The 23,331-nt window shown below is 42.3% G+C and overlaps 1 protein-coding gene across 2 annotated transcripts in view; it reads right to left on the reverse strand.

The window, feature by feature from the left end:
• The window catches only part of BMPR1A (bone morphogenetic protein receptor type 1A), an 86,494-nt gene extending 66,625 nt beyond the window's left edge, over window positions 1-19,869 (reverse strand). For both annotated transcript variants that reach the window (XM_075758767.1, XM_075758766.1), the window contains exon 1: window positions 19,495-19,869. The gene's annotated coding sequence lies outside the window, so the exon portion shown is untranslated. The remainder of the gene's footprint in view (window positions 1-19,494) is intronic.
• Between the last annotated feature and the right edge of the window lie 3,462 nt (window positions 19,870-23,331).

Consider the following 23,331-nt stretch of genomic DNA (forward strand, 5'->3'; position numbering starts at 1 on the left):
CAGTGGAACAGTGAGCTAAAACCAAAAGGTTTAGTTTTGATCCCGCTATTCTCTTCCCACTTGCAGTCCAGAGCTAGTATCCCATGGAACTAAAGGATGAGGTTCCTCAAATAACTGATGTGATGATTTTGGTGTTGGGGTTTTTTGTTTTGGTCTGGGTTTGTCTTTTGATAGGCTGGATTTCTGACAGATCAGGACAATGAAATGACTTAACCTGGTCACCACAATTGCTACATGGTAGCAATATATAACAAAAGAAGTGAAAGGTGCAGAACCACCCATTATCTCACTGCCCTATCAGATAGGTGAACAAATAACTGAGGGAGTTTTACAACGAAAGCAGCACTAGAAACATACAGCATATCCTTCATTTGCAAGGTCATTAACTCAAATACCATGTTACTTTACTGCCAAAATAATTTTGTTGCTTGCCACAGCAGATCAAGGGAAATGTTTTTATGAAGATCTATGCAAACATTTTGCAAGGCAAGCATGCGTGGGCAGAAGCAACATAATTCAGATATGTTCGTTGCTAACTTACAGCGTGACTTCAGCAGCTACGCTCTATTTCAACTACAGCAGAAGTTGAGTGTTGGTGATACAATTTTACCCAGAGCTCTGCGTCTATTAATTTACCCTGGGTCTCAGCACAGGGGCTTCACCATCACAGTTAGACTACTTGAAGTTTCTGAACTGGCACATGCACCTAAGGAAAATACATTATATGTGCATTTATAGTCCTTTTTTTCCACTTCTAGGCATTATACATACTGAGATCTCAGTTTGAAAATAATGAAACTATCTGAACTGCACTGAAACCGATTATAGATGTACACATCAGAACAGAAACAAAAAGGTGTGGGGTTTTGGTTTTTTAATATATCAGTTACATTTATATATTCTCAACAGCAGCTGCATCCACTGCATATTGCTTTTTGGTAATAAACATATTTGTTAACCAACACTCCACATATTTCAAAAATACAGCATGGGACACAGTAAGTTGAGAAAACACTGAGAAGAATTTGGCTGAAGAGTACATGAGGTGATCAAGTAATTTATTTTTGCTATATATAGTCTTACTAAGAAAATGAGATATGGCATCCATTTTCATTTTTGCTCTCAAGGTAAAATTTTATTGACCTTAGGGTAAACTCAATCTTCCCAAAAAGTTTATGTTCAGATTTTAAACTTGTGGACAGTAGCCAGTTGAGACTAGATTTTTCACGTTCAGGCTGAGGAGAAGAAAAATTCTCCAACCTGTACCAGAGACACTTCTGCTGGGAGAGGTAAAAAGGCACAAAAGACTCCCTGCAGTGAAACAGAAACAAACAGTTTGACCCCTTTAGTTAGGGGGAGCTCAGGGATGAAGCAGCAGCAACTCTCAGAACGAATTTTCATCAGAACAAGATACTCTCTGCAAGTGCTTCGTTCTAACTAAAACAACTGCAGAATTCTGACACAGGATTCTCCATTTCAGTGGGTGATTGCTCTTATTTGTGGGAGGAGGGAGGAGAATAAAAGGAATTCCTTTGACAAGAGAGCTGCATTGCTAACCACAACCAGGATCATTTTACTTCTTTTGCTACAAAGAGGTTACATGCCATGAAGAAAAAATCCCATAATCTAACAGCTTCGTATTAATTTACAAATAATACAACTCCAACCAGTTGCTAGAGAAGATATTTTTGCAGTTGATTTTCCTTGCACATTTCACTGCACTTGATATACAGTATTTATGATTTAGGGTCCAATAAATGTGGTGTCTTATGCCCTTGTTGAGCATTCCCATGAACGAAGCTGTACTTAGCTCTTAAAAGAAATCTAGAGTCGTTATTTATCTCATTTTTGTGATATCACACAGAAGATAGAGAGAAGAAAAAAAGTCAACAGTTACGGTCACCTGATTGGCAGAATGATTTAGAACCTGAATTAAAGGGGGGGGGAACACACCAAAAACTACAACATGGTCAGAGTTTCAAATTCAGATTTCCTCCTTAGTTTCTTTTACCTGAAAATATTTATGCAGCCTCAGAGAAGTACATAAGATGTGTTAACGACCCTACAGGGAGAGCAGATATCAGCTGACGTTGCTGTATCTTTGCACTGTTAACAACTACAATAAATATTCCACAGAGCATTCTGTTCCAAAGTCAACTTGAAACTTTAAATACAAATACAATTCTATTATAAAAAAAGCCTTAATGATATTCTCCTGGTTTTTTTTTTTTTAATGGTGAAAGCTTTAAAAAGTCTGCACTAAGTACACAACCATTGTTCTGCCAAGAAACAACTGAGTACTGCTGCAGTGCAAACATTAAAAGGGAAATTATACGATCTTTAAAACACATTACTTCAAATTGCTATTTTGTATCCATGGGAAGAGATGGGAAAACAAGCAAAATACACAAACCTACATCTCCATGAAAAAGGTAAATATTTACTTAGAATTTACATAATACTGTAAATATAGGTACCGACTTGAAAAATAAGGGGGCAATTAATGCACCAGATAATTAACTTTCTAGCTCTCAAAGAAATATTTTAAGCGCAATAATCTGTTTCCAGAAAGTCCTTATAAACACTGTTACAGCTAAGCAAAATTAAATAGAGCCACAAGGATTTCTGCTATCTAAAAATACTTCAAAGCCAAGTTCTATCCTAGTAAGTTCTCATCCGCACTCGGAGCCAACCCAAAACCCCGAAATCCTCGAAAAATGAAAGACACTAGACGATAGTGTCTTTCTCCCATCTAGAGTGCCCGCGACGGTAAGATCGGGCCCGAAACGGCTTGAGGAGGAGCGCTGGGCTCCCTTTCCCAGGCCCCTTTAAAGAGAACCTCCCCGGGTCTCGGGCTGCCGAGCGGGGACAGGGACGGGCCCGGCCCCGGCGCGCAGCGGCGGCGCTGGAATGCGGAGCCGGTAACCCGATCTGCGCCCGCCCCTCCTCCCGCCCCGCAGCATTTAGAAAGCCATTTAACCTCTTAAAATGGCATCTCGGCTCTGCCTAGCAGGGAGTAGAGCCGCTCGTGTCCTCTCCTGAAATAGGAAAGAAAACTATTTATTTTTTGTTAAATAGTTCTTCCCTGAGGTAAGGCGGAGGAGCTGCGGCGCGGCGCACTCGGCGCTGTCAGTTACAGCCGCGGTGCCCGGTTGTTTCCCGGCGGGCTGCCAGCCGCAAGCAACCGGCTCTGGGAACAATTGCTGCTTAGTTAAGCCATGAAGGTCTCGTTTGTTCAGTTCACCTCTACCCTGACTCAAAATTCACCTGACTTTCACTAACCTTAGAAACGAACAGATCTTACTCAGAAGTAAGGAATTAATAAGAATAGGGAATAGCTCTTTTTCATCTAAAAAGCCTTGCCTCTCAGAACCAAAACTTTCACGTACATCCAGTAAGACAGAATTTCATCCGGAATGCCACTTCATAAACCCAAATGAAAGGGACAACTTTGTTATGAATTCGCTTAATTTTTCAAACTATATGCATATAGTTCATTTAGGATACGACGACACTACAAAAGGCCAATTCCATATATGCACAGAAGTAACAATAAACACAATAGTTACCCCTCAAGAGGACATATGTGCTGATCGTACAGATACGGAGACTGCCTCCACTTATTTTCTGTAAAAGAAAATATTTCTGTAGCATGAAAAAAGGCTGTGGCAATTCAGAGTAAGTATTTTGCTGTAAACAAAATAGCCAAGATTTTTACCATTCTGAACATACTGAAATTACTAAGATACCATTATCCTGCTAGATAAGAGACAAAGACTTGAAAAAAAAATTATCATTCCAGTGATAGCACAGTGTAAGGAGACAAAGAGTAACTTGAAAAACGTTTTTCCAGCAGTAGTAATTTTACTCATTAAACACACTAACAAATCTTATTCTATCAGGAACAGGAAAAAAGCCCTCAAGGTATCTCAGGAGGGGGCAAGTCTTCATGGCTTGTGCGGCAAGGAGGAGCTCACACTGACTTTCTCTTGTGTGATTTCCATAGGAGGTGGTTTATGTTTTTGTTGGCTTAACTAAATATGACACTGCAAATCACTGGTAAGGGTGGCAATTCTTCTGCACCTCTTCCAGGAAGAGACCTTTGGCCAGTGTACACTGTATCTGGAGAATTGCTCTGTCCGTGTAAAACACACCTCACCATCAACAGAGGCTGCCAGAAACTCTTAACTGTCATCAAGTTTTGGGCCTAGATTTTTAAATATATTTAAGAAGTCAAAAACCAGAAATTCAGAGCTGAGGGATCTTTAGATGTAGATAGGATCGTTCACTCAGTTTCTTGTACTCGTTCCCAACTACAAAATAGGAGCAAATTCTAAATGTTAAGAGATGTTGAACTAAAGCAGTGTTTTCATGCTAAAACCTGAGAATCTAGTAAGGAAGGTCAAATATCACTATGATAGGGTCTTCCATAAATCTGAAAAAAACCTAGAGTAGACAAGATGATTGAAATAGTCACCCTTCTCAATATACTAATCTATTTACAAAAAAAAACCCACCATGAACATTTCTTAACCTTGGTTACTTGCACATCAAGGACTGAAAGTACCACCAGCAGGCTTACATTCTAGGCAAAGTAAATGCAGGGTTGGTTTCATTGTTATGTGTCAGAACAAAAAAATCCTACTGAGAAGCCTTTGTTACTTACAGAATATGAGCACTTTAAACAAATATTTTTATTTGCTGCAAATATTGACTTATATTGGCAAGACCTCTTGTTATTTTACAGCAGGCAAAATACAGTCATTTTGCTTGTATGCATCATATACGATACGTTTCATCTTTCAGTTTATGCACAACTAAATCTCTCTAATCTTTCCCCGAGTGAACCTCTCTTATATATTATTCATCTACAGAATTTATTTCTGGATCATTTATTTCTGATTTATAATTTGTATTGAATAACCAAAATTCAAAGTAGGATCATAAATTTCTAACTGGCAGTATTTTCTGTTTTACTCAGCATTTCTCTGTTAACCTCAAGGTAACAGAAAATGCTCCAAATATTCTAACAAATCATCAGTTATTTTTCTTTTAAAATATATTTAATAACAGTTACTCTGTTGGAATAAAATTTATTCAAATTGTTGGTTAGAAGTAGAAGAGCAAGAATATTTACACATTAAAACTGAAGCTCAAAACACCGTAACATGATTGCCTGACAGCTATTAAATGACTTGCAAGAAGTTGTTAGTGTTGATTCTCTTTCAGAAGGCCTATATAACAGTTCCACCCTTTAGCATCCTCCCTGTAGTTGTACTTTGGTGCGTCTTTTTTTCACATAAACTTCCCCCTCACTCCCACAGGTTGTGTTTTGGTCTCAAGACCTATTATTGAGATATTTCACGCAAGCACTATACATAAAGAAAATTAAGACAGTCCTAAAAATACAAAGTAATCCTGAAGGCTTCAACAGGAATTACTAACTGTTTTAGCAAGTACCACATTAGACACCAAGCTCTAACATAACCGCGCAGAAGCAGTCCCACTAAGCTCTTGAGTCTAGCCAAATGAAGGCATGCCAACGTGTTACTGCTTTCAAGAGCAGAAACAATCTTCTGAAAGATGTATCAAAAATACTGTTTTAAATAAAGTTATTTTTAAAAATACACTTTTAGAAACTTGCATTCTAAATTAAAAACTCAACAGTATTAGCAAATTTGCATGAGAATAAAATATTTCCTAATATACCTTCCAAAAGCACAAGTTCTGGATGATACTGCTTCCTGCTGAAAAGAAAATTCAGTGCAAAAGAGTAGCATTCAGCAAATCCAGCATTTTCAAAAACAAGTCAATTTGCAACAAGATTTTATACAGAATCTGTTTTCTATTACAGTATAATGGGTTCAGTAGGTGGACAAGTGTGGACTGCATACATACTAATATATAAACATGTGGCTGCATCAGTACTCCTATGACCTTGTCAGACATTTCAACATTGTATTTTTAGATTATTCTCTCATACCAACTGCACTGTTAAGATGGCATTTAATTCCATTATGTCCATTGTCAAAATGCTAGTCTTCTGCTTCTACTGCAGCAGTTCCTTGAAAAATACATTTTAAAATACTATATTTAATTCTCAAATATATTTCCTCATTCATAGCTGGGCCAGCTTTGTGTAATACATAGAAAAAAGCATCCACATTTCACTTGCTAGATACTACGTCACTCTAGGCTCCTTTTGATCAACTCTGTAAAACTCCTTGGATTTCGGAATAGCATACATGTTGTTATATCTGTCCCTGCTATATAAAGATTTTATTGTGCTTTCTCTCTGTTACACTTAAGCCTAGGTTACATAAGGAAAACAGAAGAAAAAAAACTTAGCTGAATTGATCCCTTCTGCCCTGGCAGTGATGCCAAACACACACCTATAGTATTTCTGGTTCTTTTACCTCAAGTGATTCTTTCATCTCAAATTTTCCTCTTCGTTCAGGGAAGGAAACAAAAAAAGTCATAACAGATCAAACAAATTGCACTACAAGCAACAGATCTAGGAAGGCCTGGTTTCCTACAGATTTACGTTCTGTTTTGGTACATATCTTTTCCCAACACAATTGCGCCAGCTCTCTGCCTATATCCTGTATCATTTCACTCTCCCTGTTCTTTGCAATATATCCATTTCCCCGCTGATACTCCTCTAACCACAGTTCTCTCTCCCTTTCCCTCCCATGTCCTCTTGTGCCAAACAACATGTCTCACTGGCTGGACTGCATGTGCATATTGACTTCCTCTTATCAGGCATAACAAGTTTACTAAACGCTTCTGATCATAACACCCTTCACCTCTGGGGACATTAACACAGCTCAAGACCTTTGAAACTGAACCAATGTAACATCCACTCCATAATCTTACCAAACATCTAATCTTCAAGTCTGCTGATACTGCTTGAAGTTTTAGGTATTAGGAATTTGCCAAAATCCAAAACTTTATATGCTACATGAGACATAAACACTTAAAGCTACAAAATAAAGAACGCAACTGCAGAGGGAGGAGAGCAAAGAGGAGTGTGGAGATGGGAAATTAAAGCTTCTGCTCAACCTATTTTTGCTTTGGGGAGGGGGGAATATACTCAACAGACACTAAGAAGTTACATAGGACCACTATTATTCAAGCTAATAGAAAAAAAAAAAAAAAGCATTCCAAAACAGGTAACACTCCCAAACAGCAGCCTTACCCACATGTACACTGCACTACAGCTAAGCCGCGTCCGGAAGGGGCACTCTTGTTCTGTACGCCAACACTGGCACTTGGTCTGCCCGAAGTGCCAGCGCTGCTGCAAAGGAAAAGGCAAGGATGCACACGGGTGGTGTTAACAGGGAGTAGAACTGGCCCTTCGAGTGTACCCAGCTGCTAGGCTTGCTTGTCTGTAGCACGGAACTGCCCTCTTCATCTGCTAGTTACTTATGCACATAGCAGATTTTCATTGCAGACATCAATGGAAGTTTATCTGGCTGCACTGCTCCAGTCCTTAGCAAACTATATTATTAGTCTTTCCACAATAAGCAAAATAAGGTGCCTGAACAGAAAATGTTCGAGATAAGGCAGACACTAAAAACATGTTACTTCATCTTTGATGGCAATATTATTAAACCAAACCCAACTAATGTGTCAATGAAGGCAGCTAGATGCCAGTGCAATATAAAAAAAAGTTGTAGGCGTTGCAGACACTACTGAATGTAACAGCAGAGGAGCTGACATGCCTGGGTGCGTGTGGGTGTGATAAAAGGCATATGAATTAGCCTACTGCACTGTAGCAGATGTCTAGCCGAGCACTCTGTGACACTGCCTGCCTGCTATCAGACCAGTTGGGGAAGAAGGAAGAAGAGTCCTCCTCCCTTGCTCTGCCCAGAAGCCTGTCTAATTCCTGACCCACAACTGGACACAAGTGACTGTGCTATTGCCATCAATGGACACATCCTTCCACAAATCTGCACAACTGCGAACTGCACAATGCTTTCATCCCCAGCCACCTATTTTGGCAGCAACTCTTCAACCACAGTATTCACTGTGAGGAGGGCAAGAAACACCACGTTTTACTGTGCTAGTAACCTGCCATTCCCTTATACCATGGAGAAAAAAAAAAAAAAAGTGGTGAAAAACTATTCCCTATGAGTTTCTTAATTTCATTCAAGGTTTGATAGATTACTACCACCATTTCCCTCTCCACTGTTTCCCTGCCTCAAGAACCCAAGTCTATTTAGTACTTCATCCCATTTGTACTGCTGGAGGAAGGAAAAAAACAAACCAAACCAAACAAAAAATGCCTTCTAGTTTTAATGAGATTGTTGAAATTACGTTACCAGAACTACATAACATGCATGTCCATATATAATAAACATGTACAGCTGCATAATCACATTAAAAAAACCCCATGCCTTACATTATCACTCTACAGAATACTGCTTCAAAATTGGCTTCAACTTATTTAAGACTGTGCTGATTGTAAGAAGGGGAGTGCTGCCCCTCTTCTCCCTTTACTCCTCACATGGTCTCATAGTGAGCTGGAACTACTGAAAATGCAGTGGTTTTTATAGGGTTAGTTTTCAGCCAGATTAGCAAACAAACCCAACCTCCCACCTGGCCACAATTACACAAATACAAAAGTGACGGTGGAAACACACAGCCAAAGGGAAGAAAGAGAGAGAAAAAAAAAGTTTTAAACACCATAAGCAGATAGATGCAACCTAAAGTTGGAGCTTCATAGCAAAGAGCTGTTTGGAAAACTATCCAAGATCTCCCCAAGTGTTAATACCTAATTTAGAGCCTATTACCGTTTTTCCTCTGTCTGAATTAAATTACATTGCACTTACTGTACCTCATCTGATATTTTATCATCAAGGCATTGAGTACTGCTACAGCCAGTTTACAACACCTGCATCAGCTACAAGTTTCACCACCTCACCATCCACTCCCCTTCCCACACTATTTCCAAACACACAGAAGAGCACAGGCCCTGTCACTTCCAGCCTGGCTGTTAGCACTTCTCTGCCACGGGGGTACCTGCTGATTTCTTCCTGGGAGCCCAGAACTGGCCAGGGCCTTCCAGATGCATCTCACCAGTGCTGAGCTGAAGGGTACCATCACCTCCCTCAGCCTGCCCGCAACACTCTCCCTACCACAGCCCAGGAGACTCCTGGCCTTCTTTGCCACATGGGCACGTCTGCCGGCTCGTGTTCAACTTGTTATCTAGTACGATCCCCAGGTCCTTGTCTGCAAAGCTACTTTCCAGGCAGTCAGTCCCAAATCTGTACCAGCACATGGGGTTATTCCTTCCCAGGTGCAGGGCTTTGCATTTCCCTTTGTTGAGCTTCAGGAGGTTCCTCTCTGCTCACTTCTCCAGTCCATCCAGGTCCCTCTAAGCAGCTGCACAACCACCTGGCTATCAAACACTCCTCCCAGTTCTGTATCACCTACGAACTGGCTGAGGGTGCACTCTGCCCCATCATCCAGGTCATTTAAGAAGATCTTGCACTGTACTGGAACGCAACATCAGTCCCTGGGGCACACTGCTAGTGACAGGTCTCCAGCTGGACTTCATGCTGCTGATCACAATTCTGAACCTAGTAGCTCATCCAGCTTTCAATCTATCTCACTGTCCATTTGTCTAGTTTGTACTTCCATCAGTTTGTTGATGAGGATATTATAAAAGACATCGTTAAAAGTCTCACGGAAGTCCAGATAAACAATATCCACTGCCCTCCACTCATTCACTGAGCTCGCCATTTCATTGCAGAAGTCGATTAGATCCCCATCAATCCCTGCTGACCCGCTGCTAAACCTGACACATAAGCTCTCAACTGACTCCCCATCCACGCACAAGGCAGAGCTCCACAAAGTCCCATGGTGCTCTCACAAAAAACCCCCCTGCAACACCCTGCACCCCTCACCATCCCCACCTGTCCTCCCTGGAGAGCCCATAACCAGTTCTCGCAGCACTCTAGCCATGTCAGCTGTCTCACCACCTCTCTGATCTCAACAAGACTGCAGCCATGCGACTGCATGCAGACCTCTGATTTCTCCTGTTTGTGCCCAGTCTTTTCCACAACCTATGGCAGAGTCAACTCCAAATAAAGTATTAAACTTAGTCTGTGCAGAGGGAAACTTCATATTGGCTACACTTTAATAGCCTGAAACCTCAGTTCACACTAGGATGAAGTCACAGGTGCTGGAGGAAAAAATCAAAAGTGACAATGAAACAGTAACTACTTCCAGAAAGGAAATGTATGGATAGATATGGAAAGGTGTGCTATGCAGTTACATACAGAGAAAGGAGATATACGATTCTGTCGCTCCCACCCCCAGGTAAGGGACTCTTTTAGAGGAGGGCTCTGGTAAAGGATGAGTCCCACCTGCAGGGCTCAAACCTAGCAACCCTTTCTCACCACACCACTGCTCTTCTGCCCACACCCCCTGTTACCTAAGCCCACCCACTACCCTGCCCCAAGCCCCTTTTCTGCTCTTTTAAATCCTCAGGAGACCCTACCATCTGTATTTGCAGCACACCCACGGCTTCTCTTCTCACTGAAAGTAAACTGAAGGAAAATTATTTTACCTTCAGTTGTTCCAAGTACACATAGTACAAAATATCTTCCTGTAAACAATTACTTCTTCCAAAACCAGATACGCTTTAAAAACAATACTCAACATCTCTGAAAACCATGACATTTATCTTACATAACCTCAAACTTTAAAATTTTGGCTAAAATTCTTTGAAGCAAGAGTTACCTTGGTTGTTATCTTTTTATACAGCAAAAATCATCATAGGCTATTACACTAAATCACCATTTACATCAGCACTCAAACCAACCCCTGCTCAAAGACCTGCTCTAACATACGTAAATCTCAGTGCCAACAGGTAACTCTGATAAATACCAAAAATTGTCAAAAAAGTACAAAGAAAAAAAGAACATGAAGGAAAACAAAAAATTACACATTTTTATAACTTGATTAATAGCTTAGAGAGACCTTTTCTAACTAAAATGCTTTAACTTTTTAAGATACTGTATAAAAACACTCTGTGGTGTCCTGGTTTCAGCTGGGATAGAGTTAATTTTCTTCCTAGCAGCTGTTTAGTGCTGTGTTTTGGATTTAGGATGAGAATAATGTTGATAACACAACAATATTTCAGTTGTTGCCAAGCAGTCAAAGACTTTTCAGCTTCTCATACTGCCCTGCCAGCGAGAAGGCCAGAGGGGTGCCCAAGAAGCTGGGAGGGGACACAGCCAGGACAGCTGACCCAGACTGGCCAAAGGGATATTCCACACCATATGACATCATGCTCCGTATGTAACTGGGGGAGTTGGCCAGGAGGCAGCAAGGCTCAGGAACTAGCTGAGCACCGGCTCCGGGTGGTGAGCAATTGTGCTGTGCATCACTCATTTTGTATATTCTACTATTCTCTTCCTTGTCTGTCCTATTAAACTGTCTTTATCTCAACCCATGAGTCTTGTATTTTTCTTTTGGATTCTCTCCCCCATTCCACTGTGGGGGGAGGGTGGAGCCAGGAGCGGTGAGCGAATGGCTGTGTTGTTGTTTTAGCTGCCTGCCAGGTTAAACTGCGATATGTGGATATATAGTTAAACATATTCAATGTGCATTACAGTCTCCACTAGCTCCTGGTTATTGGGCTGTAGGAAGAAGCTTCCAGAGCAGTGTGACTCCACAGTTGTGTGCTGCAGACAGTCTTGCACTTTCCTCTGGAGCAATACTGCTGAACATTGTTGGGAGCAAAACGCTTGAGGCAGGTTTCTTCATTTGTAACATTCTTTTCTCACTAGTGCACCCTCATTTAATATATTTTTATTTGGTTATTTTTCCTGCAACCAGCCTCACTTCTGAAATTAAATCAGCAGAAATTAAGAGATACTCATAAAGAACTACCAAGAAAGAAAATAACAAAATTTCATTGCAGTGAACAACCATACACACTGCAGATGCTTAAGGACAAAGAAGGCAATTCTTGCATAAGCTCACCAGCTCTTCCCTCTACCTCTGTTCTCACCCCCACCCCAGGTTCCTAAGACTATTACCAAAAGTATTACAGAGAGATCTAAATATTATACAACAGCATTTGAAACTTTGAGAAAAAGTTGACTAATGCCATTTCTGCAGCAGAACCTCTGGCTAAGGAATGCACAGCTGCCAAGCAGATGTATAATTTCAGCATTTAGATTCCATTATTTCAAGGCTGATTTTTTTTTTACTAGATGTTTTCAGATTTTCTATTTCCATCTGTTTTTTGACCTCCCTCAGTTTAGTCCCCTCCTTTCTGTTTTAGTTCATTATGCCAAAATAATTTTCTAAATTAGAAACATCTCTACATTTAAAAACTTGTGAATTTGAAGAGAGGCGGGGGAGTGAAGCAGGGCCAGGGGCGGAACAAAAACAGACAGTTCAATAGAGGCTTGGGTTTGAATAAAAACTGTCCTGTCTGGGTCGAGTTTTATTTCACGGTTCCTAGTTTAACCCAAATTGGCGAGTCTCTAACTGCATTCCTTCCATGAAATTTTAAGAGCAGGAAACTGAAGAATATCAGCTATATGGAAATGTTGCTACACTTCACCAGACCCCTCTGCATTAACTTCTGAGTAGGACAATGTTCCAGGTTTTGATTCTTTCTTTTTAGAGTCATATTAAATTAATTGTAGTTGTAAGCTTAAAAAAACCCAACTCACCAAGTACCAAAAGAGCTTTATAAAAACATACAAAGATCAGTGCAAACCATTATCAGTGGTCGTCAACTTAAATCAATTCAGTAAAGTATCAAATAATGCAAAAGTAGTTTTAAAAAGTAATAATTTAAATGGAGTTAGGATTCTTCAAGAAAATTTCTGTTCATCTAACAGAAGTATACTAGGTCATACAATACTGTCTGTCTTAAACTGGTCCACACCATGAGTTTTAAAGAAGAATGAACACTAGTAGGATCACTGGTTCAGCTCAGCAAATGTGACAGACTGGCTGCAAAACCTACTGAATTTTTATTTTCATTTTAAGCTCACAATAATAATTTGCCTGGGTCAGGAAGAGCACAATCTTCAATCCTAGTGAATGGCATACACTTCAGAATATTCCTACAGAAAATTTTCTAAAGGATATTTTCACAAAAAAAAAAAAATTAAATGGTTGTGAACTAGTAAATATACCAGATAAAATTAGAAAAATACATCAATACATAAAACAAAAAAAAAGCACTTTTTCATTCTGTGACATTTATTGTTTGCTTTGTCTCTGAGAAAGTAGACATTCAAAACCAGTTTTAAAAAACACTTTAAAGCAATACAAATAAAATTCCTAATAAAACATCCCATATCCTCTATCAGAGACATTTCCACTTAACACTCAGTACCACTACTGAATTTTTTCTTATTGCTAAAATCCCTTCAATAATCTGAACAGAAGACAGTCCATGTTTTGGGTGTTGAGTCTAAGAACAACAGCTGCACCTCCTCAGCTGGCAGTGCCTTCCTGTGCCCTCTCCCAGTCCCATCTTGTAATTAACACTCAATCATCCAGACCAGTGTCTGACAACTGCAAGGCTTGCCCCTCAGCCAACGCTGGAAAGGGTACAGGAGGGTGTTCTGAAAACTTCTCCAAAGCTGTCTGTAAAAGATTCATTTCTCTTCCACAAGGGATATGCAGCAAGGAGGACCATGTTTTACACAGCTTTCTGGTTTCCTCATTCACATTTCCAGTCACTGAGGTTCACTGTCTTCTGATAAGCCACTCTTGCTCTCATACTACTCTCCAAGTTCTTTCATTCCCAAGCACAGGGGGAATGATACAGTATTTATTTCCAGTATCCATTCTTCCTGCTGAATGATTCCTCACAACTTATCTGTTCGTGCTTCCTTTTCAAACCCTCTATACCGCTGCACAACATGGGACAGTGCCTATGCCTCTCAACACCACACTGTCAATTTCCAACTGAACAAAGAATAGGAAAAAGAATGATTAATTTAGAAAATCATACTTGAGCTTATTCTCCACTTCTATATAACTGAAATTCTGACTCTGAGCACATAATGAACTCATTCGCACAACAAATCTTTCATGAGCAGGATATTAATTCTCCGCTGAAGTGAAATGTCTGACGACTTCGATCCTCCAGAAGTCATTTGGGCTCTGCCCACTGATTTCCAGTCAAGTTTGGGATCAGGCTCTCACAGAGGAAGCGTGAAGGCTTATGAACGTATTTAGGTTTTTTTCAAATCAAGAAAAAGTTGTTAATAATTATCACTATAAAGACAAGAGACTTAAAGGAAAAGCAAATTTCGGCTGTTTCAATAGCTGCAGCAGTGAAAAGGAAATTGCTTCCATGAATCAGATCTGTACCCTCCTTGTATGTGTCTTCTGAAACTTTCTTTGATATTTCTCTGACTTATCCCTGCTACATCTGCTTGCATTTTTATCAGCCAGAACACAGCAAGATTGACAGTTTTCTCTTCAAGATGGTGAACTGAGGGAATACAGACACAAAGAATTGCTAGTTGCTTCCACCCTCTATGCTAATAAAGTTGACTGAAGCCATCATGTAAAGCAATTAGCTGAGGAGACACTGAGAAAATTTAAGTGATTTCAAATTTTTTTGTAAAAAGCATTGCTGCTCTTATAACATATGATGCAAATTAAGCGACAATACTACAGACCAGAGTTAGTAATACTGTTTTTTTCCTCTTTTAACACACAGCCAACTCGTCACATACTAAAATTACATTTAAATCTACTATATTTTCCTCTGTATTTTGGAAAATTCTATTTTGGAGAAAAAAACCGAGCATCAGAGCACTCAGCCATATGCTGCAGGTATGCACTACAGTATGAACTACTACTACTACTACACAGATTTTGTCTTATCAGAACTTTTGAAAACAAAGTTCATACCTTTCGTGCTACTCGGAACATTCCCCCCTCCCCCAATGAACACAGCCACCAGTGAATTCGGTACAGGTAGGTACAGGTAACAGACTGGGCTGAGGACTCGCAGGAAGAGCTCCGACAAGCCAATCTCTTTCACTGTAACAATAGAGGTCACTGCAGAAATTCTGAGGTGGTAACACACTGGACCTTAAATAAGGCTTTGCTGTTGCTTCTCCTTTCATCATGCATATACAATCTATGACTATTACCACAATCATTAACTAGAGTTTATTTTCCTATTTTAATACTTATTTTGAATTTTGTTAACCAGACCATCATAAAACAGTAAACCTAACTGAAACACACATTATAAAAATGTCAAGAAATAAACCTATCTATCTGGATTATAAATCCGAAACAGAATGACCGTATTTTTCATACCATTTGTGTAGAGCTGAAACAACAGGGTCACAACCAGAAACCCATGCATCGTATCGCTACCACAACATGAATGAAATCCTGTCTTTTCAATATATCAAATATACACAACCTAAAATGCTTCAGTGTCATAAACCTACTACAATTAATTTAAAAATATATTGCAGAGTAGTAGAATAATTGCTTTGTTTGGCTTTTGAGGGAAAGGGGACATAAAATACACCTAATACACTCTGTAAACACACCAGCCGAGGTGCTGGGAAGCCAATTCACAACGAAGACCATTCTGGCAAGTTGGCAGCTTGTCCCCCAGTTGATTGCCTGGTCAGCAGTGAGCCAGCTATTTGTTTGTATCACACTAAACCTCTTGAGGATTATATATCCAGAGTGCAAAGTACTAAGCAGATGCTTCTGGACTGAATCCCTCACAAAATCGCTATTCCAAGTATCTTCTCAATAAGAGCATTCAGAATGCTAAAATGATGTTTTCTGTATAATGAAGACAAATGAGGTGACTATTTCAACTTTTTGTCCAATTTCAGGGATCACCTATTCCAGACTCCATGCTATTTTTAAAGTACACAATATAGCAGGTTAAATTTTACATTTGCTTTCAGTTTTAAACATTTTTCAGAATAAATGAAACTATGTCTGAGAATATCAAACATTCCACAGACTTCACAGCAACTTCTAAGGGATTGCATGAAGATCAGACAGAAATTCTTTGCTTTCCCTTTAAAGCACCAACCATTGTGGAAGGCACAGAAGACATCAGATGCTGACTGACAGGGGACAGTCAGCGTGAGTGTGGTGGGGTGACCACAGGGGGTTCCACAGATCTTGTCCAAGAAGGGAGAAAGTGGAACCACTAAATCAGCAGCAGTGAAAAGTTTGCTGTCAGGCACCAAGCACATGCACTCCGTGCCTGCCCCCAAGTCCTGCATTTTGGGAATATTAACAAGTGAAACAATGCTCTAAGTACTCCATCTGTGCCCACATACAACAACTCTGATGTGATATATCTTTAAATTAATGAGTTGCTTCTGTCATTTATTTACATATGATCATAAGGTAAGTGAAGAAAGTCCCAAGCACTGAAGATATGCCCTTTTTTTACTGAGGAACCAAGAAATATCAGATGCTTTCCCAGATGTCCAGAAAGAAAGGACAGATCTTGAACTGACGTTTGACATAAGCAAGGGAGAAACATACACATTTGTAACATGTTCCCTGCCATGTACTGTCTGGTCTCATTCATCCATCTACGCTCTTCAGCGACTTACAAAAGTAGTTACTGAAGCTCTGTGTGTCAGACCTTTACCTGCTCTTGGAAAGAAATATTGTGCTCATTGTTGTGGCTGGTAGCTTTGATGAACCAAAAAGGGGGTTTTGGGGTTTTTTTTTATTTTTTTGTTTGTTTGTTTGCTTTTAAGGGCTTTGGAAAAGGTGGGTTTGTTTCTCTTGGAAAGCCTGGCTATACCAAAAATAGTGCAAGAAGTAGTATCTGTTCTTTGATCCCTTCTGTGAAGGGGATGTACTCAGATCATCGTATCTACACGTTTGTGCCCCACTATGCCTTGGAAAGCTGTACTGTTCTTTGTTATGCTGACTGACACACAGTTTAAGACAGATTCCATTAATTCAGAGTTATTTAGTATCACTACTTTCAAAATACTTATTTCTTTTAAAAATACGAATATAGCCTGCACTGATTTCTCATCATAAAAATATAATATAGTGAATATTTAGCAAGTCCTTCCCTACTTTTTTTTTTTTTTTAGTATTACATAGCCACAGAACCTGTATACTGCTTCTTGGAGAACAAACAAAACGTTATCATCATTCCTAATTTTAAAACCAAGAAAAAAAAAATATAATAAGTTGTTAAAAAAATCAATTTATCCATCAATCTCTTGCCTTTCCGAACTCTGGGAAGTAGACAAAGCTATCTATTGCTTCTTCGAAACCCTTTTCTCTTTGCAACGCAATACTCCAATACAACAGTTATGCTCATCTATGGCAAGCACATGTGCATTCTGGACAAAGCTAGCAGGCGTCATTTAGTGCACATCTGAACAAGCACCATATTCAATCCCAAACATGATCAAAATTTTGTTAGCCCTGACTTGAAGTAGTTCAATAAATACACCAAATACTATAAAGTTAATTACTTTGGTTACATCCCTTACACTTTAGATCACTCTAATGTTGGTATCCAGAAAAAGCTCACGTATCATTTACACACTCTAGCACATTCAGTATTGTTAATTCTCGTAACAAGGATCTTGCAGAACAGTGTCAAAAACATTAGGATTTGGGTCCCATACATTGACTTTGAGAAACTCTACATACTAGCTACATACTGTTTTAGGAACCACATATTTGATCAGTGAATTCCAAGTAACTTGCTATTTCAAGCTTGCAATTTACCAACAGCTTTCTTCTCTAATTTGAACAGGGGCTGGACCGGACAACATCCAGAGGTCCCTTTCAAACCTGAATTACTTCACAATTTAAAAAAGATTCAGATCCAGCCACATATATTCATTGTCCCTGGAACAGAGCAACCAGCGGGACATACTAAGGACTGGCAGCTGAATCTTGCAGCTGTGCAAGAAGATCCTCCACAAAATTTCAGACTAGAACTGAAAGCCTAACAGGTTGTATGTCTCTAGATGAATATCTATAAAATACACACACTCACATAACAAACAAAATGTGGCGAATAACATAAGAGAAAGTTACAAAAGTAACAAAAGCACAAGGAGAAAGGACAAATACATTGCCATTTTATCCAGACTGCTACAAATGCCACAACATGGGGTATTTCTAGCTACGGACTTGACAAAGTATTTGAATATAAATTGCTCTCATGTAACTTTTTCATTCTAGGACTACGTTCTACTAAAAATCAGGCAACTTTTTCAATCCAGCAGAGTTTTCCTCATCTACAAAAGGAGCTTCTCTATTTCTATAGATAACAGGCCTGAACAATCCCTAGGACACCAACTTGATAAAAGAACTCAGAAATAATTACAGGTCCACAGAGAACAAAAACCGTAAATTAGAACCACAATCAATTTACACTGGGAAGAGAATCATCATACAACTTTTGACACAAAGTGACAAGCGACTGTTGAATGGAAATACCACACTTACTACCATTCCCTGCTGCTGAATTCACTCTTAATTTTACAAAAAGAAAAAAAAAAAAACCCAGAGGATGGTTGATTGAAGGGTGGTAAAGAGCCATTCATGCTTTTAAACCCTCTTCAACAGATTTTGTAATCAGTTATGAAAACATCGTACTTAAGCGGTACTCAACAGTACAGTCTTTTACTACTAAGGTACCCGCGATGACTTGAGTTTATTGTTTCTTCAGACAGAGTTTTTCTTTCACGTCGCTAAACGGCAACAGATTTGGAAAGCCGGCGCACAGCTTTGTTTAAAGCTCGCACAAAAGGAAGACGAAGCACCTTATTGCTCGCACCCTTCCCACGACAGGCGCTGCCGCTCGCTCCGGCTCGGGCTGCTGGGCACCGAGCCCGGGATTACAACACCAGGGGCGCAGACCGAGGGGGGAGGGAGCGCACGGCGAGAGAACGCAACGCGGGCTGCCAGGCGGCCCGGCCCCGCCAGCGCCGTGCCGGCGGCCCCCGTGCCCACGCAGGAAACCGCCGGCCCCGAGGAGCCCCTGCGCCGGCGCGGCGGCCACCCAGCCTCCCGTGGGCCGCGGCCCGACCCCCCGCCAGCGGCCCCGGGCCGGGCCGGGGAGCGGCGGGGCAGCGCCCCCAGCGCCGCGGCGGGGCAAGGGCGGCGCGGGGAGCCCCGGCGGGCGGTGGGCGCTCCCCGGCCCCCGGAAAAGAACGGCCGGGGCGGGCGGAACCGCCGCCAGACGGGGAAGCCTCAGTGGGCGCCCGCGTTCGACGGCGCTGCCCGAGGCCGGGCCGCGGAGAGCGAGCCCGGGGGCGGGAGGGGGCGCAGACCCCGCCGGGCACCGCCGGAGGAGGGACGCCCGACGGCAGGGAGAGACAAGAAGTGCCCCGCGCCCCCCCCCGGCCTGGCGAGGGAGGAGTGCGGCGGCGCTGCCCGGGGCGCCCCGACGCTCCTCAGCCGCACGCACAGCACGGCCGTGGGCCTCCGCGACGCGACGCGGCCCGGCCCCGCACTCACCGGCGGTGGGGGCTCCTCATCCTCCGCGGCGGGAGGGAAGGCGAAGGGGGAGGGGGCCCGCTCCCCGCCGCGCTCCGCAGGCCGGTCCCGGGGCCCCGACGGCTCCGGTGAGACGGGGGGCGAAGGCGGGTGCGTGTCGGGCGGGGGAGGGCGAGGGCGGGACGGCGCGGCCCGGGCTCGGCGCAGGCTCCGTCCCGGCAGGCGCTCCCGGCGCGGCGCGGCCCGTCCCTGCGGCGCGCGGGCGGGGCGGGGCGGGAAGGAGCCGGATTCCAATCACTGCAGCCGGCGGCTCAGGCCGCGCGCACGGCGGGGGCTGAGGGGAGGCGGGAGCGCGCGCGCGCGCGCGCGCGCAGCAGCCGCGGCCGCCCGCGGGCGTCCTCGCGCGGTCCCCCTTGGCGCGCGGCGGCCTCTCGTGGGTGCCGGCCGCTCTCCCGCCCCCCTCTTCCCTCGCGGCGGGGAGCGCGCGGCGGCCGTTGGCGCAGAGGCGGCCGTTGCCCCTCAGAGCGGCCGGGCGGGGGCCGCGCCCCGGGTCCCCTCCGCCCTTCCATCAACACGTGCCGTGGGCGGGAGGGCTGGCGGGGCACCCCGGGAAAAAGTTGGCCGGGAGGAACTAGCCGGGCCTGCTTTTCCTCCCCCGTAGTCCCTCCTCGGGCGGGAGCGCAGGCCGCAGCCAGCCGCCGCCTGAGCGAGCTTGTCGCTAGGCTCCCTGCCCCGCTTGGGCATCCGCCCACCGCCGCCAGCCCTGGGACGGAGACGTTATCGTACCCCGCCGCCTAGAAGGGCTTTCCCAGTGAAGAGGGTGGAGGAGCTCCTCTAGGAAAGGCCAGGAAGGTGTCGGGGCAAAAAGTGGCCAAGTAGGTGTCATGGAGGCACTGCTGGCCGAGAAGAGGGATCGAGATGGGAGAAGCAGCTATGGCTGGACACAGCTGCAGGCCTGGGAAGCTCTGTCCAGATGCTGGTGGAGTTGGCACCATGGAAAGTGGACAAGCTGCCAGGATTCACAGAGTAGGTGGGGTGGAGGATTACCATGGCAGCGTTGATGTGAATTAAAGGGGGCCTGTGTATGCGCTGGGGTGGGCAGTGAGCAGGCGATGATGGCAGCGGCATAGGGAAAAATGAGGGCCTCGAGTGGGCTCTGTGGAAAAACTGTTCTGAAAAGGTTGACATTGCAGTGCCGTATGAGGGATAGAGTTCCATTGCAAAGGACAGAATTGTTTGTTTCCCTTTTTTCCATTTCCTGTATCTCGAAATAAATAAGCCCAGTTAGTTAGATTGGAATACATTATAACATCTGCAATGAGCTGCTTTGCTCACTGATAAGGTTGCTGAAGGCCATGATTTGCATTGCATTTCCAAGCTCCTCATCATTAGGACAAATTAGCAAAGTAGTAATTTGTCTGTCTGTCTTCAAGTGAGGTCTCCCAGCAGCAGTGCAGAAGGAGCTTTAACAGCAGTATGTCATATGACAAGGAGATTGCACAGTTCCCACCTGGGCTGCTGTTTTTAATCCCTCACTCAAGGAAATGGCGGCAGTTGTGTTGTTGACGTGGTCTTGCCTTTCATTTGATCTGCCGCTTGGTTATTGTGCATCAAGAACTTTGTACACAAAGCCAACTATAAGGAGAAATGAAGATCATATGGATCATACAAACCTACTCAGTTTCCCTTTGCTGCAGACCAAAACACCCATTAGGCCTTCAGGACACACCAGCAATTCTAGTGTCTAGATGCCTGCCCAGATGAACTGTTTCTAGAGAATAACCAATTGGGAAGCAATGCCACTTATCGGTGCCAAATAGCCACAGGTACATACATTGTGGGAAACATGGGCTTGCTTATTTTGTTGACCTCTCCACAGTCTAGCTCTGCTTTTTGCATACTAGTATCAGATAGGACTTGTTAATGTTGTGTACTCCAGAGTTGTCACCTCTGAATATAAGATGAGAGCACTGGCTCTGCAATATTTTTCACATGCGTTGTACCTATGGATTAGGCAAGTGCTTAGCTTGCATACTATCCTATATAGCAAAACAAAAGAGGAAGTATAATTTTAAACCTATCAACTTCACAGACTCCTTTAAAAAGTAGGCAGTTAGAGGCACATCTAGTAAGTGTAGGTGGCTGGATACTATGGTGATAGGCATTTAAAAATACAGGTCTTGTCTTACTAGACTCTTAGAAATTTTTTTCTGATGACCATCATCCAGAAAAATCTGTCGGTGTCCAAAACAAAGACAGCCTGCAAGAAAGACAAAATCACAGCTTTCATGCCAAGCAATACAGAACTTGTATGCTTATGTTTATAATTTCAAAGGAAAATATGAGTCTGCTGTTCTTCCACTCTGTCTACTATCAGATTATAGCAACAGAATAGACACTCAATATGGAAGAAGAATGCAACATGCATGTGTGTGCTCCCAACCAGAACCAAAGCTGTTAGAGTTAGCATCTCTTCAAGTAATAACCTGTGTGGTAATTCAGTCCTGTGCTTTTCAGATGTTGCATATTGATTTAAATCCAGTATGCATGAATTATTTGGCAAAAGCCACTAGTCTTGAAATTTATTTGATCCCTTCTGTGAAATGGATCAACTGTTTTCATCCAATTTCCGCTGAGTAAATTTGCACACTGCAGAAATGGCCGTCTCGGCTAGTACTTTCCAAGACACTCACGCACTGAAGATACCACAAGTGATGGTCCCCGTCAGGTCGGAAATAGTGTTGCTGAAGCTTGCATTTTCGTGGCCAATATGCCTATTCGCTGCACTGTGTAAATACTTATCTTAATCACAGAATAAAGTCAGTAGAAGTAAACTACATTATAATAATATTAGGACTGCAGGAGACAGAACTGAATCTTGATCTAAAATGATGAATCATAACAACCTTAGAAAGTATTGCAGTGGGGCAGATGTCTGATGAAACATCATATGGAAAGTACTGGCATCTTTCAAAACAGTGCAGTACTTAAAATGTTTCGCATTTCATACAGGTATAAACTATCATTTTTGAAACATACAGATTTACAACAAAAGTATGAAAACAATGTGAGTAGACTAAAATTCCTTATTTATAATCATACAGTGGTCTGTCTGTGAGAAGGGGATTGTTGACCGATCCTGACATGTGAGATGTCTGACCTGGTAATGGAAGAGTTTGTGCGCCGCCTGAAGAACCCAATAGTATTTCCCCAAATGAAATTAACTGTGGAAATGTAACCTAAGATTTTTGTCAAGTAAACCATGAAGAATCAAACCTGATTTGTTTTGCTTTGTTTACCTTGCAGAGATACCTATTTAAACTGGAAGATGAACACTTTAGGTGATAGGCACTCAGAAAGGCACAGGGTTCCACTGAGCTAGTTATCAGTAATGGATATCTCACCTGGTGAAGGTTTTAGGAATCTGCAAAAACTCAGACACGTTAGGTTTTGGTAACAGGAAGTATTTATTTTGTTAATTGAGCAACACTCAAAGACACTGTAGTGAGAAAATCTGAAAATGAACATCTGTTCATTTGACATTTGGCCAGGATGGGATGTGGAAGTCTAACATGAAATACAGAAGAAGCAGTTCAAGACTGACTGTCATGATGAAGAGAGCTGTATGTAAAAAAAAATTAAATCATGAATTGGATAGTCTTCCAGCTGCTTGCTTTATCATTTCCTCTCCAGGAATTTCTTATTAGTTCTTGGAATCACTTGGGAACTGCAAATCTTAAATATCAAAAGATCTTTAAGAACAAAGAGGTATATATAGGGAGAAGGTCATCCATGTGATAGGACTTTATCTTTGTAGATCGTTCTTCCCTTCAGTCTCTGGAATTCATATGTCTTAAA

The sequence above is a fragment of the Balearica regulorum genome, chromosome 7 (genome assembly GCF_011004875.1).
Source record: "Balearica regulorum gibbericeps isolate bBalReg1 chromosome 7, bBalReg1.pri, whole genome shotgun sequence".
Classification (NCBI taxonomy): domain Eukaryota; kingdom Metazoa; phylum Chordata; class Aves; order Gruiformes; family Gruidae; genus Balearica; species Balearica regulorum.